The following is a 15,169-nucleotide window of genomic DNA, read 5'->3' as shown; positions in this document are numbered from 1 at the left end:
ACCTGAAATAATATCCACTACAAGTGAAGAAATGTAGAAACCATGCAATACTCCCAAGCAACACAAGTAATCCACCGTGACCACTAACAACGAATTAGCAATTACCTAGATAGCATTATGGGAGCACTTTGTCCATGTCTCTCCTACTCTACTCTACCTCTAATCTCTAATCTCATCTCTAATGAGTTACAAATGAGAAGGCATACGTTTTTTATAATTAGTTCATTACAATTATGGGCCAACAATTTGAGATCAAGAGTCAAGATTAATCCACCAAAGTCCCAAATTACCTAACAACTATGAGCATCAAATACTTCCCCAATTACATTAAAGCACCACCATGGGATCAATTAGAAAATTGCATTGCTTTAAGAAACCAATAAGAAAATTGGTTGGGGCTAAGTTTATAGTAAAATCTACCTATCAATGAGCCACTAAAAAAATGACACATCCACTTGTAATTAATCTTCTTTTATAAGATAATTTTTTGATTTTTCATCCTTTTGCAAATTCAATGATTTAGTACATAACATTATTGAGCTCTCCTACTGGTTGAAGAAAGGGATGTCACCTCAACATGTTTATCTCATTGACTTGATAAATACCCCTTGTCTTCTTCATAAACTTCTATTGTTGGAAGTCTCATCATTGCCTTGACTTGTAGACTTGATCATGATGTTGCACTTAAAATTTCATTATGAACTTGGACATTGACTTGATCTTCAACATCGCCTCGGTGCACCTTGCTTGTACTTGAAACATTGTGTTTGTAAAGTTTCTGCAATTCCTATGACTGAATATAGACTAGATTTGATCTTATTCTTCTCCTTTGATTTGCTGAGAATAACTTCAAAGTATTGCTTTCAATTGAATTAGAAATGTAATTCAGAATTTTGTCTTTTACTTCTGCAATTTGAATGTGGGCAATAATGACTAAGGAGCAGACTTGTCTTTGTTCTTGTGTGCTCCTTCGTCCTTACCATCTATAAGTATAGGAATCAAGGGACGTGTCCTTAGAAAGGACATGTCTCTTCTAAAGTCATTTGCCTAACCTCTAGAAGTCGGCGACTTTCTAAGAATAAATAAATATTAATCACAAACATAAACAATGTTGTTGGATTAGTGACAAACCAAAATCCTAACAATAGATGCCAATCTTATAAATGGAAAAATGCAAAGACTTAGTCCTTTACCTATCATGCTATATCAGATCTGATCGATCTGTTTTCAGATCAGTATGCTAACAAGTTACAGATTTAACAGTGTTCCTTGTTACCTTCCCGTAATCTTCAACTTGAACCTCACATTTTTACCTTCAGCAATCTTTTTACCCTGCAAAACGACAACAACATGTTAAAAAATGAAGTTTTACATTTCACTTCAAATCAAAAGGGTTAGCATCAAAACTTCAACTTATGACAAAAATCTGATTGCATCTAGATGAATGGAGATTTCAACCTTATATAACTCAATTATGATCACAGCCTTTCATTCATATCCTTTCGAAAATGTATACACAACTTCTCACCATTTCCAATATGCCATGGGAAATCAATTGACCTTACCGTTGATAGTAAAATTTTGAGTTTAAAAACCTCTGATCTGCAATTGGTTTGAAATTGTTGGACCTGATTTTATTAATTATATCAGTTATTAACTCCAATTTTCCCAGATTTACATATTAATCTCCAAGTAGCTATTGTATTCTCCAAAATTCAATTCAGTGAAAATTTTGACCAAGTTGTTGCTGTTGTAGGAGTAGCTTGATCTTCACTTTCCTTTTTTATCTGCAAAGTGATTGTTTTGAATTGGAATTTGCAAGCCCGTAGACAAATTCAGAAATCTAAGGTCTATTGGGCAAGCTTCTTGAAGGAATTTGGAGATTCCAATCCTATTGAGCAAAACCCCATCATGCTCATTTAGAATTCTACTCTCCATTGGTCAAGCTCTCATGATAAATCCAAAAAAAATGTGTTTATTGGATCTGACCCATTGTCATATCAAATCAGAAGTAAGAGCTGAATACATACAGGTTTTCACAAATTTTCTTTATTGGGCAAGATCCTTGCAAATTTTCAGGATTTGATGCATTGATTGAGCCAGGTATACCAAATGTATTTTAAAATTTGTGACCTCATGGGGCAAAATCAAGAATATCCGTTTCTGAATGCAAACTCGAATTGGGCAAATGATAAGCTCTTTTAGAACTTTCAACTTTGTGGAGAAAACCTTCATATGCCAAATTGAAATTTGATAATTGAATGGGCAAAACCATGCCATCTCAGCATTGGACTTGAAGGATTCAGGCACTATGGCGACTAGGAATTTCATATGGGATTGGGCCAGCACTACTTGGAGGTTTTCGAAATCTAACAAAGCATGGACCAAACCTCCATATGCAATTTTTCAAAAATTTCATGTCCACTGGGCAAGATTGCATCAAGACAAATTCAGGCATTAGATGTCAATTGGGCAAAGACTCTTAATGTTCTTGAAAATTTCAGCTTCGCGGGGCAACACAAGCTTTGAAATCCAAGGTCCATTGAGCCAACCTTCCTAATGCCAAATTGAAAATTTGAGGCTCTATTGGGTAAGATCTTCATAGCCCTTTTTCAGAAAGTTCCATTTCCATTGGCTGGGTGATATTAAGTTGGCAGGAAACGACAAGCTCATTGGGCAAGATTTATGGAGTCTGTTTTGGGACAAAGGCATCATTGCGCAAAATCTTCATGGCAGTTCACACTTGCAAGCTTTGAGTGGCAGGACAAAACATAAAATATAACATTGAAGTCACATTTTTTATTTCTTGTACTTTAAGTCATAGATGGACTACTGGTAGAGTACTCTCCGAGTTGCAAAAATAGGCCTAATTTTCTGGCTTGGTGAGTTTTTATGACTTTTACTGGAGCCAACCTTCCTAATGCCAAATTGAAAATTTGAGGTTTTATTGGGTAAGATCTTCATAGCCCTTTTTTGGAAAATTCCATTGCCATTGTGCAGGTGAGATTAAGTTGGCCGGAAAGGACAAGCTCATTGGGCAAGATTTATCGAGTCCAGTTTCGGACAAAGGCATCATTGGGCAAAATCTTCATGGCAATTCACACTTGCAGGCTTTGAGTGTTTACCGTACTAGTAAAGAATTCAACGCATACAGACAATGGAACAGAACAGCAGAATTATATTCGCATATGCCAGACATACATTATGTTTCATGAGTAATAGAAGATAGATGCTTTACAATGATCCCAAACGGGATATAAATACTACCGCCGAACCTTCCCGAAGGAGTTTGTCGGCCACAACATTATATCTGCTGCAAATTATTTACCGACAACGTCGGCCACAAAATACAGAAATACCGCCGACCGTCACCCCGTCGGCTACAGAATACAAAATTACAGAAATACTGCCGACCATCACCTCGTCGGCCACAGAATACAGAAATACCGCCGACCATCACCCTGTCGGCTACAGAAACACCGCCGACAATACAGAAATACCGACAACAATCAGTCGGCTGACACCATCCCCCCCAAAAGAAAAAGTCGTCTCCTGACGACTAACAAAATATCTGAGACAAATTATCAAACAAAATACATTAACAGACTAACTGTAACAAGAAAAATCTGCTCTTGTCACATCACTTTCAGCTTCGTCCCGTTGCATCTGTAGCCTCTGCTAACACAATACTGTCTTCCCAAGCTGACCTTGATAGCCACCCACGCTACTTTCTCTGTTTCCAACTCCTGGGTACCCCGAGCCAAGTGTCGCTGCACTGCCTCCAGTTAGACGATTAGCTCCTCCCGAGCTCTCTACACATCCACCAAGACAGCCTCACAACGAACACCTACTCCAAGTGCCTCTGGTACACAACACTCTATGCCTGCAGCAGCTCCAGGTCTTCATCAACTGGTCAGACTCCCACGACTAATATCCGCAACGACTGGGGGTCCGACGGGGTTGAGGGGTAGCGCCCCTTGCCGCCAAGACCAAATTAATACTCTGAACCACACACAAAAATGCACGTCCCCTTCCGTTTGGCATCGTCTATTACTCATTCCGAACAACTTGAATCTGTCATTTTTTTTTTTCTTTTTTTAGAAAACCCCTCACACCAATCTTCTACCTCCTCCCCAAATGAGAAACAGAACTCCGAGAATCATTCATTGAAACGTCTCCTCCAGCAATGAGAAACAATATACAAACAAATGAGCTTTGCCTTCGAAATTTCTCCTTTACGTGTTTTGTAGACAATCTTCTGCAAATAAGACCCTCAAAATTTCATGAATTTAAACCACGGCTGATGAGCACGGCGTGAATTTGGAGTAGCATTTTCAAAACAGGCGCCAAATCTGCTCAGGCATACGATGCATGTACTTTGAACACCGAAAATCCGTGCAAGGAGAGTTGCCTTCATCAACACACTTTGATAAGAACATTAAAATCCCGAATTGAAACAAAGCAATGCAAAACTCTACTGATCCGGACGATCCCAAGATCGATCAGAGGCTTATCTTCCAGTGCGGATTCGGGGTGCTATTTGTCTTGTCTTTGCTCGTAGCCGTCACTTCCTCAAAGATCTCATGGCAAGTTCTATAACTTCCTCAAAATTTCGCCTGAATATGAAATCCACGGAGCGTTCTGTTTTATACGCGGAGCACCAATAACATAGCACGCGGAGAGAAGTACTCCTGTCGTCGTCCTCGGGAAGGTGGTGCTACTGGATGACCGACTCACTTCACTGGCAGAACAGACTCCGCGGGAATGAGTCTAGCGATAGCTGACGGTCTACCAAAAGGTTTCCGCGGGGGAAAAATTTCGAAGGCTCTGCGGGTACAACACCGCGGGATAAGGACCCCGCGGGCTGCCCTCCATAGACAGTCTGCCTACGGACAGCCTGCCTGTGGGCTAAAAGAAATTTTTTTTTTTTTTTCCTTTTTTTTTCTCTTCTTTTTTTTTTTGACAAAAATAAAATTAAAAAAAATAGCACCTCAATTTGGCCTCCACGCGTCGCCATTTTGCAATGACGACGACAAGGGAATCATCTAATCATTCTGTGACAATGACAGCGACGGCATCTTCTTGGCACGGTAGAATCCATTGACTGTGTGAGGTACCTCTTGCTCATCCAACATCCCCAACTTTATCACTCGATTGTCGCCGACCTCCCGGATCTAATATGGTCCAACCCATCTGGCCTTAAACTTTTCCGGTTTGACTTCATTCCGACCGTCGTACTTGAGTACCAACTGCCTCGGTGGAAACTTGTTGAGTTTGAGATGTCTGTCATGCTAGGCCTTAACGTTTGTTCTGTGTCACCTCCGTTGCCCACTGTGCCTGCAATCGTCGCATATCTAGCTTATTTCCTTGCTGTCGGCACCCTTCAACCAATTTTATGGTGCGATGCATTCTTTTCTTCTTGTGCGGTCCATTCACCATGTACTGGACGATGGAATTTTTTTTTTTTCTGGGTCTGTATTGTATGTCCTTCCCTTCTTCAACTGTAACCTTGTTTGCGTCATCTGCTTCTCTGTATTCCTCCGGACACTCATTTTTCTCCTTTTTCTCACCTTCGTCGACCCTTAGCATATTACAACTCAGAAAGAGTTCGTAGTCTTCTATTTGCCAACAGTAAAGGCCATTCACCGAGTCTAGGTCGTCGTCATTCGATCCTCCGTCTAGTCTCAATATTCCTTCTTCGTCTGGTTCCATTCTCCTCTTTCCTTCGTCGTCATTTCTTTCGTCGTCACTGTTGCCTTCACCTTCCGAGTCTGACGATGCTATCTCCTCACCTACCATTTGTGTGTGCAGGTCAATTATGAATCTTTTGCCTCTGTGCTCCATTGATAGGGTATTTCGTTTCCAATCATGTTTTACTTCTGCTTGCACCAACCAAATCCGTTCGAGAATAGCATCATATCCTTTTCTTTTCAATGGAATGACCACAAAATCCAATAAAAATGGTTGCGTTCCAATAGTTATCGGTTGCGCATTCAAGATTCCCAACGGTTTAATTCCATGTTGGTCTACCGTAAGTAACTGAAATGTAGGTGGCCACAACGTCGGCTTCCCCAACTTCTTCCATGTATCCTCCAGCAACACATTCACACCGAACCCTCCGTCGACAATTGTGTTTGTCAGAACATTTTCCAAAATCCCCATCTCGACGACCGTCGAATGCTGTCCGGAGGTGAGTGCCAGCAGCATTGGGTCTGTTGTCATCACTTCCCTATTGTCCCTTCCTGTGTCCTCCGTTGCTTTCGAAAACAGTGTATGATTCAGAATGACCGTCCGTAACTGGGGCATTGTGAGGTCACTTATCTTGACCGGTATCTCTGTTTGTAAGATCTGTCGTACAATGTTTTGTTCTGCAAAGTTCCTTGCCAAGGTGTCGGTGATGTCCTTCAACTCAGATGTCCCCACCGACAATGCCTTTGCAATTTCCGCCTGCGCTTCCCCCAATTTTCTCTTTTCCTCCGCTTGTCTCCGTGTAATTGCCAGAACCTCCTCTTCATCCGTGCCAACAGTGATCAAGTTTACTCCAAACTTTGGACACTTGGAATCTTCGTGATCGTTGAGTCCGCACCATCTGCATAATAATTTCGGTGTGTTTGCCACTGTACAATCCCGCGCAAAATGACCCCACAAATTACATGCTCGGCATTGAACGATCGGCCGTCCATTTGCATCATATTGAGTTCGACTTCGGCTCCCATTATTATTGTTATTGTTCACATTGTTGTTATTTTGCCCTCTGTTATTATTCTTGTACCCTCCGAATGTGGCACCTGCGCTATTCGTATTTCTGCTACTGCCCGACGAGGAAGCCTCTTGTGTAAGAAGCACCTGCGGAGATCCTCTTGTCTTCATGTTAAAGGGGCACTCCTTTGTCGAATGGCCCATGATTTGACAAATGTTGTAGAATTGATTCTTTGGATAGGATCCTTTAGTATGACCGTCGGTCTTGCACTCCGTGCACCACAGCTCACTGCTTTTTGGCTCCTTCTGCATGTTTTTAAACTCCATCATGGGGATGATGTCCTTCTATAGGGCATGAACCTTCTTACTGTTTCCTTCATTGTCACTACTATCACCTCCGACAGGCTCATCGTCATCCGAATCAGATGCGCTAGTCTTTGTCTTCTTATTTGTCTTTAGCTCACTTTTGAGGTCTAATGCTCTGCTATAAGCTTCCATATATGACGACAGTGGCACAATTTTCATTTTCCTCCGTAACTTCGAGCATAAGCCTTCCACGAACCATCTTTTTTGAAGTCCGTCTGCTGGCTTACTTTCCATTTTATTTGTCAAATCTTTTAATTTCCTGGCGTAAACACGTACGTTTTCATTCTTCCCCTGCTTAGTATTGAAGATCTCTGCTACAATTTCATTATCATTCCGCAATAGTTTAAATTCTGCCAGAAACTCCTTTTTAATGTTATCCCAACTGTTTAGCTTTTATGGATCTATATCAGTGAACCAATCAATTGCTTCGCCTCGTAGGGTGGCCGAAAATTGCCTCATCCAGTCCTCTTCATCAATTATCCCATTTGCCTTCCAGATCGTTTCACATGTCTTGCAATGTCGAACGAGATCGACCGTACCATCGCCATTGAACTTCGGCAATTTCTCTTTTGGTCTCGCCATCACAATTGATTTATGTAAACAGGCGTTGCTCGGTCCTGCAACACTAGCGCTCTTCACTCCCACACCGGCGGTCTAAACTCCCACACCGACAATCTGCACTCCCACACCGACAGTCTGTACTCCCACACCGGCGGATTGGTCTCCCACATCGGTGGTCTGCACTCCCACACCGGCGGTCTGCACTCCCACACCGGCGGATTGGTCTCCCACACTGGCAGTTTGCACTCCCACACCGGTGAACTGCACTCCCACACCTGCGGACTGCACTCCCACACCGACGGACTGCTCTCCCACACCGGCGGACTGCACTCCCACACCGGCGGTCTACACTCCCACACCGTCAGACTCAACAACTGCGAACCTTGGTGAAGAAGGGTGTTCTGAAGTTGTCCCCTGCGGAAGTATATCCCGGATGAAGAGTTCACTCCACACTCTTGCTCTGTCGGCACTCCGAGCCATGCGAGTCGATGCTCTTCCGTCTAGATTCTCTTACCTTGGCGAACAGAAATTCAAAAACTCCTACCATGCTTCTTCCATCAATTCCACCCGCTACCGAGTCTCCTCCAACAATTCTTCAGCGCTACGATTTCCGTCGGCAATCTTCTGAAATCTCTGTCAGCGTTCGTCTTGCTGTGCCAGAATTAAATTCTCTTGCGCAGTACGGATTCCATCTTTTCCCTTGACCTTATTCCGATCCTTGTTAAGCTGATTTGGCATTAATCTTCATTCCTCCCACCTTCCAGGTTCATAAGGCAACGGCGCCAAATGTTTACCGTACTGGTAAAGAATTCAACGCATACAGACAATGGAACAGAACAGCAAAATTATATTCGCATATGCCAGACATAAATTATGCTTCATAAGATGAGTAATAGAAGATAGCAGATGCTTTACAACAATCCCAAACGAGATATAAATACTACCGCCGAACCTTCCCAAAGGAGTTTGTCGGCCACAACATTATATCCGCTACAAATTATTTACCGATGACGTCGGCCACAGAATACAGAAATACCGCCGACCATCACCCCGTTGGCTACAGAATACAAAAATACAGAAATACCGCCGACCATCACCCCGTCGGCCACAGAATACAGAAATACCGCCGACCATCACCCTGTCGGCTACAAAAACACCACCGACAATACAGAAATACCGACAACAATCAGTCGACTGACATTGAGTAGCAGGACGAAACATAAAATATATCATTTAAGTCACATATTTTTTATTTCTTATACTTTAAGACTATATATACTATTGGGATGTTTGAGAGTGGTTTCAGATTCATAAAAGAGTTATAATGGAGGTTCCAGATTTTGGGAGATTCTAAAAAAATTCAGACAACCAAATTTCAGGAATCAGCACACTTTGTGCAGTGTTATCTTTCAGATTGAAAAGTTCATCTTTCACTCCATTCTTTTATACTTTGGTTGCAAATCTCCTGAATTTTAATTCCACATCCTTGACTAGCCTGTCCGAACCTTCACTCATATCACTGACTATCTTGACTCCCTGACGAACCACTATTGCTCAAACTCCTCTCTTAAATTTGGAGACTTGAAGATTGCCACTAAGCTAGGACTACTAGGGACAACCACCTAACTGCCAAGCAAAACGAGGGGATCTCCATTTACAATGGAGCAAAGGTGTGAAAACCTCACAACAGTTGCACATTTCAAATGATGTTATGAAAAGAAATTAAAGAAAGAAAAAACAATGGTACATAAAAAATCAAGACATTTACAAAATCAAGTTTAACTTTTAAGCTTCTAAATCCCAATCTGCAATTGTCTCAGACAAGCAAGAAAAAGCAAAATTTAAGAAGCTGCCAACCACAATGAACAACCTATTTAGAAGCTTCATTCTAATTGTTGTAACCATTGTAATCAATTATCATTTTGTTGAAGGTTGAGGCCAAAATAAATGCTAGTGCATTAAAAATAATATCATGCAAAAAACCTATTTCTAGCATTGTTGAGTCAACCATTGGGCTCAAACTAGCAATTCAAAGCTTCAGATTGTAAGACCAGCATTAAAATTAGGAGCATCAAAGTATATTTCAAATTTGTAGTAAAAATATTTGCCAAATAGGGGCTTTTCCCATTGACGAGAAAAAATTCCACTGATAAATTATGTCCATCAAATTCTTCAATGTTGAGGAAGATTAACCCTTATGATGAATCATTCTCAAATCTAGAAGCAATAATTCAGAGCCTCTCTTGAAAGCACAAAAAAGGAAAAAAGGGCATCTTTGTGTGGCTAACATTTACAGACCAAATCAATGAAACAACCATTTGACTTCTTTATGAACAAAAGTCGTCATAAAATGAGTATCAATTTTAAGAATCTAGGTCCCCATGCCCAAAGCACCAAGCATTAATGGATAAATTTGTATTCAATCCTATCATTTATTTGTTACATTTGAAAAAAACATATAAAAAATTCACCTAGAAGCAAGAGACATTTCATCACCTTCCACTGCACTATAAAATTTTCATGCATACAACTCTCACTAATATTAACTTTCAATATTGCTGATTCAGGTTCACAGTTCAGTAGGACTGAGTTCAGCCATACAATTATGCATAAAACCTGAAGTTGCATGAACTGTACAAAATTAAATATAGAACTGAGCACATCGCTGAAAATCAATGATTCAATGTCAATTGTACATCATTAACATCCAAAATACAACAAAATGTCTTTTGAGTCGTAGCATCGTTACTCAGAATCAGAACTCACACAGCAAACTACAAGTAAAATAAAATTTGATCTCTGACTGTAAATAACTTTGGAAAAAAGAAATTGCTTTTCCATCCAACTCAGTCCAAAACAATTTTTAAGTTTTTGCTTCTTAACCTAAAGCAGGCTTCTGTAGCATGCAACTCAAAACCAAATGACCAGACTGGGTTTGATCTTGGATGAACCCAGGCCGTAACTCAAGTAGGGTTTAGAACTTGTCCCGAACTATTATAGTAAATCAATGTTGTAGTTGTAATTGTTATTAAACAGAGGAGATGAAAGCTCATTATGTAGATTTACAAAGACAGAAACAATCATGAATTAAAAATGAAAAATAGAAACTACTTAGTAAACTAAAGATTAACAAAGATGACCATTAAAGAAACAATACAATATTCTAATATCCTCCCTTTATGGTCATCATCTAACTGCTATCTTATGGTCACAAATTATTCAGAACATGTTACTGCTGAGACCCTCCCTGGATCTGCAAAATGTTAATGACCAAGAAGCCATCCAATCTGATGTTGGGTAAAAAAGGTATTACTCCCTAAAGCCAGAGACACCAAGATGAAACTGAAAAACATGATTTTGAGAAAAATTGCCAGCCTAGTTTGCAAATGAGCACTATGCCCCTAAACTAACTACAAGATGATTCACGAAAAAAATTTGCAGATGAGAATTACAACTCAAAATAAACTGCAAAAAGCCACAATTTTTTAGGAGAAAATTCAGAAAAACCAAACAAGATTTTTGAGGTGAAAATCAATCAAAACCAAACAACAGCATCCGTCCCTGAAGCCAGAGACACCAAGATGAAACTGAAAAACATGATTTTGAGAAAAATTGCCAACCCTTTTTGCAAATGAGCACTATGCCCCTAAATTAACTACAAGATGATTCACTAAAAAATTTTGCAGATGAGCACTACAACTCAAAACAAACTGCAAAAAGCCACAATATTTTAGGAGAAAATTCGGAAAAACCAAACAGGATTTTTGAGGTGAAAATCAAAACCAGACAACAGCATCCAAGCTTCATTTTTTAGGAAAAGAACAATAAAACCCATCATATAATTTTTGAGGAGATATTTATTTAAACCCCACATATCTTTTTTGAGGGAAAATTTATTAAAGCTCAACATATAATTTTTGTGGAAAAAATTATTAAAACCCAACAATTAAAAAATTGCAGAAAAAATTATTATAACCCAACTGTAATGTTTTTAGGGGAAAATATGAAAACCTGTCAGAATTATTTAAAGGAAAAAATTATAAAAAACCTATCAAAGAAACCTTCATAAAGCAAAACACGAGACTTTGCATGGTAAAACAAAAAACATGCAAGTACATACAACTCACAAAATGCACATGCAACAAACATGTAAGTATGTGGAACTTTCAAAAATCAGAAACTTTCACTCAAATGCTTGATCAAAACCCTCAAACAAGCTCGCAATTTTTCAGCCAAAAAATCTTTGAAGACAAACCACAATTTTCATTAAATACCTCCAATGATTTTTTGTTTAAAAATCGAAAAACACATTTCTGGAGGAAATTCTAGATTAGAAGAGACTCTGATTTTTCTTTAAAAAATTGCCAAATTTTATGAAATCCAATTGACCTGCTCTAATACCAAAATTTGATAAATCAATGTTGTAGTTGTGGTTGTCATTAAACAAAGGAGATGAACACTCCTTGTATAGATTTACAAAGACAATGTTTCTAAAAGAAACAATCGTGAACCAAAGACAAAAGTAGAAATTTCTTAATAAACTAAAGATTAAGATGACCATTAAGAAATCAATACAACATTCTAATATGAACTTGTCTTGGAAAAATGGAAGGGGAAGAATAAAAAATTAGTCTTTCAACCAAAAAACTTGGCCAAATTTTTAGGAAGTTTACAAGATCATATGAAATGGGATTTATTTCATTCCAAGAAGTTATTGTAAACTACCCACTCCAACCCAACCATCCATGTCAGATTTATCTATAGGACTGTCCTATTAACATTTTGTCCCCTCTAAAAGCTTGACACTGTTGCTGAAATCATCAATAACAGACAACCGAGTGTTCAGCATCGTATTGATGTTCAGTGTGCCCAGTGAGATGTTTGAGACTGGAAGATTTTCCTTTGAATGACTGTTTGCATAAAGACAAAAAAAAAAATGTTGCTGGAATATTTCTGGGTTTTCTCTTGCTTATGTATGCATTCAATTGAGTTTTTGTTTTTGTTTTTGACAGGCTGACAAGATCACAGCTCCAATGCCACTGGAGTGTCTTAAACAAACTACATAGAAAAATCAAACCCAAAAAAATTTCCAACAGAGATTTTTTATATTATCTTCAAAAGAGACCACCCGATTTTATAAAACTCGCTACAGATCTAAATTCTGAAATATCTCTATCACATTGCAGTATGCACACCAATCATCCTGCTGCTACAGAAGTTTGCACAATCCAGATGTTGTTCTGCACAACATACCACTCCTGGTTTCTATCATCCTGCAACATGTATGAATCCCAAGGGTTTTCATTCCCAAGAGGGGACTAGGTTCACACCTGAAGGATTTGTCCTCAAGTGCTAACCAAACTGCTGTAGCAGCATCGAGTGTTCACTCTTTTGCTTTAGGCAATATTTAATAAGCCCAGCACCCAGCAATTTCAAATCCAAGGAAGTCAGCCCAAAAATGTGGCAACCAATCAATAATCAATTTCCTCAAACGCAGGCAGCTTTCTGACAACTCCCTAATTGTGGGTGTCAACTGACTACTACAGACAGAAGACATGTACCTTGAAAACTATCTTATTTATGGCGTAACCTCCTAAATGACTTTATTCTAACCACTGACAGACTTAATTGCTTTATTCTGATTGAAAGACCCAGGCCTTCTTATTCTGACTGTAGACGAAACATGCACACACTGCTGCAGGTTAAAAGGGAACCATTTAAATTAATTTCTTTTTTACAGAATAAGGAACTTGTATAAGCACAAGACGTATCAGGTAAGCTCCTAAATATCATTATCCTGTGAAGTTGTTGATCTCAAGTACTAAGAAACCATGAAGGCTCCAAGCAAAATAAGTGTTCTTATCAAAAGTCTTGTAGGTGAGGCCAGCTATCCACCCCTTGTTTGTGTTGTAATCGCCTTGACGGTTCACTACATCCTTTTAGCTAGACCTTTGTGTATAAATTATAACCTTGCCACAAGAATATAAAGTTGAGATAGGATCGATCCCTCTTCCCCAAATATGTTGATTCAAATCTTTGGTTGTATCTCAAGCAATTTGCTCAAGCTATTAAATGTCTGTTCAGACAAGGATAACAATTTTGCAAATGTTAATAATAAGTATGCAAGGTTTTGGTCTTGATCCTTATATTGACCTCTGATTCCTTCTGTAAGCATTTTAGCATGAATCCTCTATTGTCAATATAACCTAAACATCCCTGCAGAACCTTTAGGAGAAAAAAAACTCATACTCCCTCTCTGTATGCAATTTAGCAAGAATGAAGAATTCTTTATTGTTAGTATATCCTAAACACCCCTGCAAAACCTTGGGAGAAAAAATAGAAGTCACTGTGTAGATAAAGTTGCAGTTGCAGCATGTATAAAGTGCTCATGTAAATCTTCAAGAACAAACCATATTTAAAAAAAAATTTAAATATCTACTTTTTAAGAGTACTTCAAGCATCAAGATGCAAAACTTCCCTAAAGTAGATGAAGGAGTTGCTATAGGAGGTATTCTATAGTATAGGATATGACAATCCTATAAATATGTAATCTATGAACGAACAAATAAAGAAGCACCATACTGCTTGTGTTTGTTTATTTTAGCTTCTGTATATCTCTGCCATGTTTCTATTAACAGAAACACCTTTAATTTTCCACATGATTAAACGGGGATGATTCACTACCCTTGAGATTTAATCTCAAAAAGCAAATAGCCCAACACAACCTCAAATTACTAGCAATCTGGCGAGCTAGGAAGATCAAAATGAAAAATAACAACTAACTAGAGTTGTAAACCAAAAATACCAAATAATTGAACAATACTGAGTGATGGAAATATTCTGATTACAGAAACAGAAAGCTTAAGACATGTACCTTTCACCTTCTAGTCTGTGAAGTCTCGTCCTCAGACACCAATGCACCACGAGGATTCCTGTGCACCACTCTCTTGTCAGTATGGACAGAAGAGAGATACTCGCCAAAATCACACCCAAAATTCTGAACACTTGACGAACCTGTCAACCACCTACACACACTGAGACATGGAAAATTGTTGGGGTATATAGGGGTTTGCCTTAGCCAAACCCACATTTCGTTGTCTCCACCTTCCATTGACAGCCAAACAGATAGATTCAACAAGAAGGATGATTGATTGTGTAATAGATATTAAATGCATTTAGAGGCTTGTTAATTGGCCTCTCTAGGTAAATCCAGATGTGAAAGAGAACACATGTAAATAGGAAAAGCCAGAGGTAGGTTGAATTAAAATTAACTTTGACATAACATCCAAAGGCAATCTGGGACCATTAGGTGCAGCTTTCATAGCAAGGGATTGGACTGGTAATATTTTGGTAATTGGAGCAAAGAAGCTGAAAGAGGGAACTAATAACAAAAGAGAGGCCCAAGCTGCTCAAAATGCCATCAAATTGCTAAGAGTATCTGTTTCCAAAACTCATTTGCAGGGTAATTCTTTATTAATTATCAATGCAATAATTAAGGGTGAAACTATTGCTTGCTATGTGAATAAATATATTAAAGCCAATA

General features: G+C 39.0%; 1 long non-coding RNA gene across 1 annotated transcript; it reads right to left on the bottom strand.

The window, feature by feature from the left end:
• Window positions 1-455: 455 nt before the first annotated feature.
• LOC149549439 (uncharacterized) lies at window positions 456-14,634 on the bottom strand. Its single transcript, XR_016354086.1, has 2 exons — window positions 14,501-14,634; window positions 456-1,332 (listed from the first exon to the last, which is right to left on the bottom strand). It is a non-coding gene; the product is annotated as an uncharacterized LOC149549439 (long non-coding RNA).
• Window positions 14,635-15,169: the final 535 nt, after the last annotated feature.

This window comes from Cupressus sempervirens, chromosome 7, assembly GCF_028749045.1.
Source record: "Cupressus sempervirens isolate cs-2001-9-10 chromosome 7, ASM2874904v1, whole genome shotgun sequence".
Classification (NCBI taxonomy): Eukaryota; Viridiplantae; Streptophyta; class Pinopsida; order Cupressales; family Cupressaceae; genus Cupressus; species Cupressus sempervirens.
Note: the sequence above shows the minus strand (reverse complement) of the source record. Positions and strands in the feature narration are given on the sequence as shown.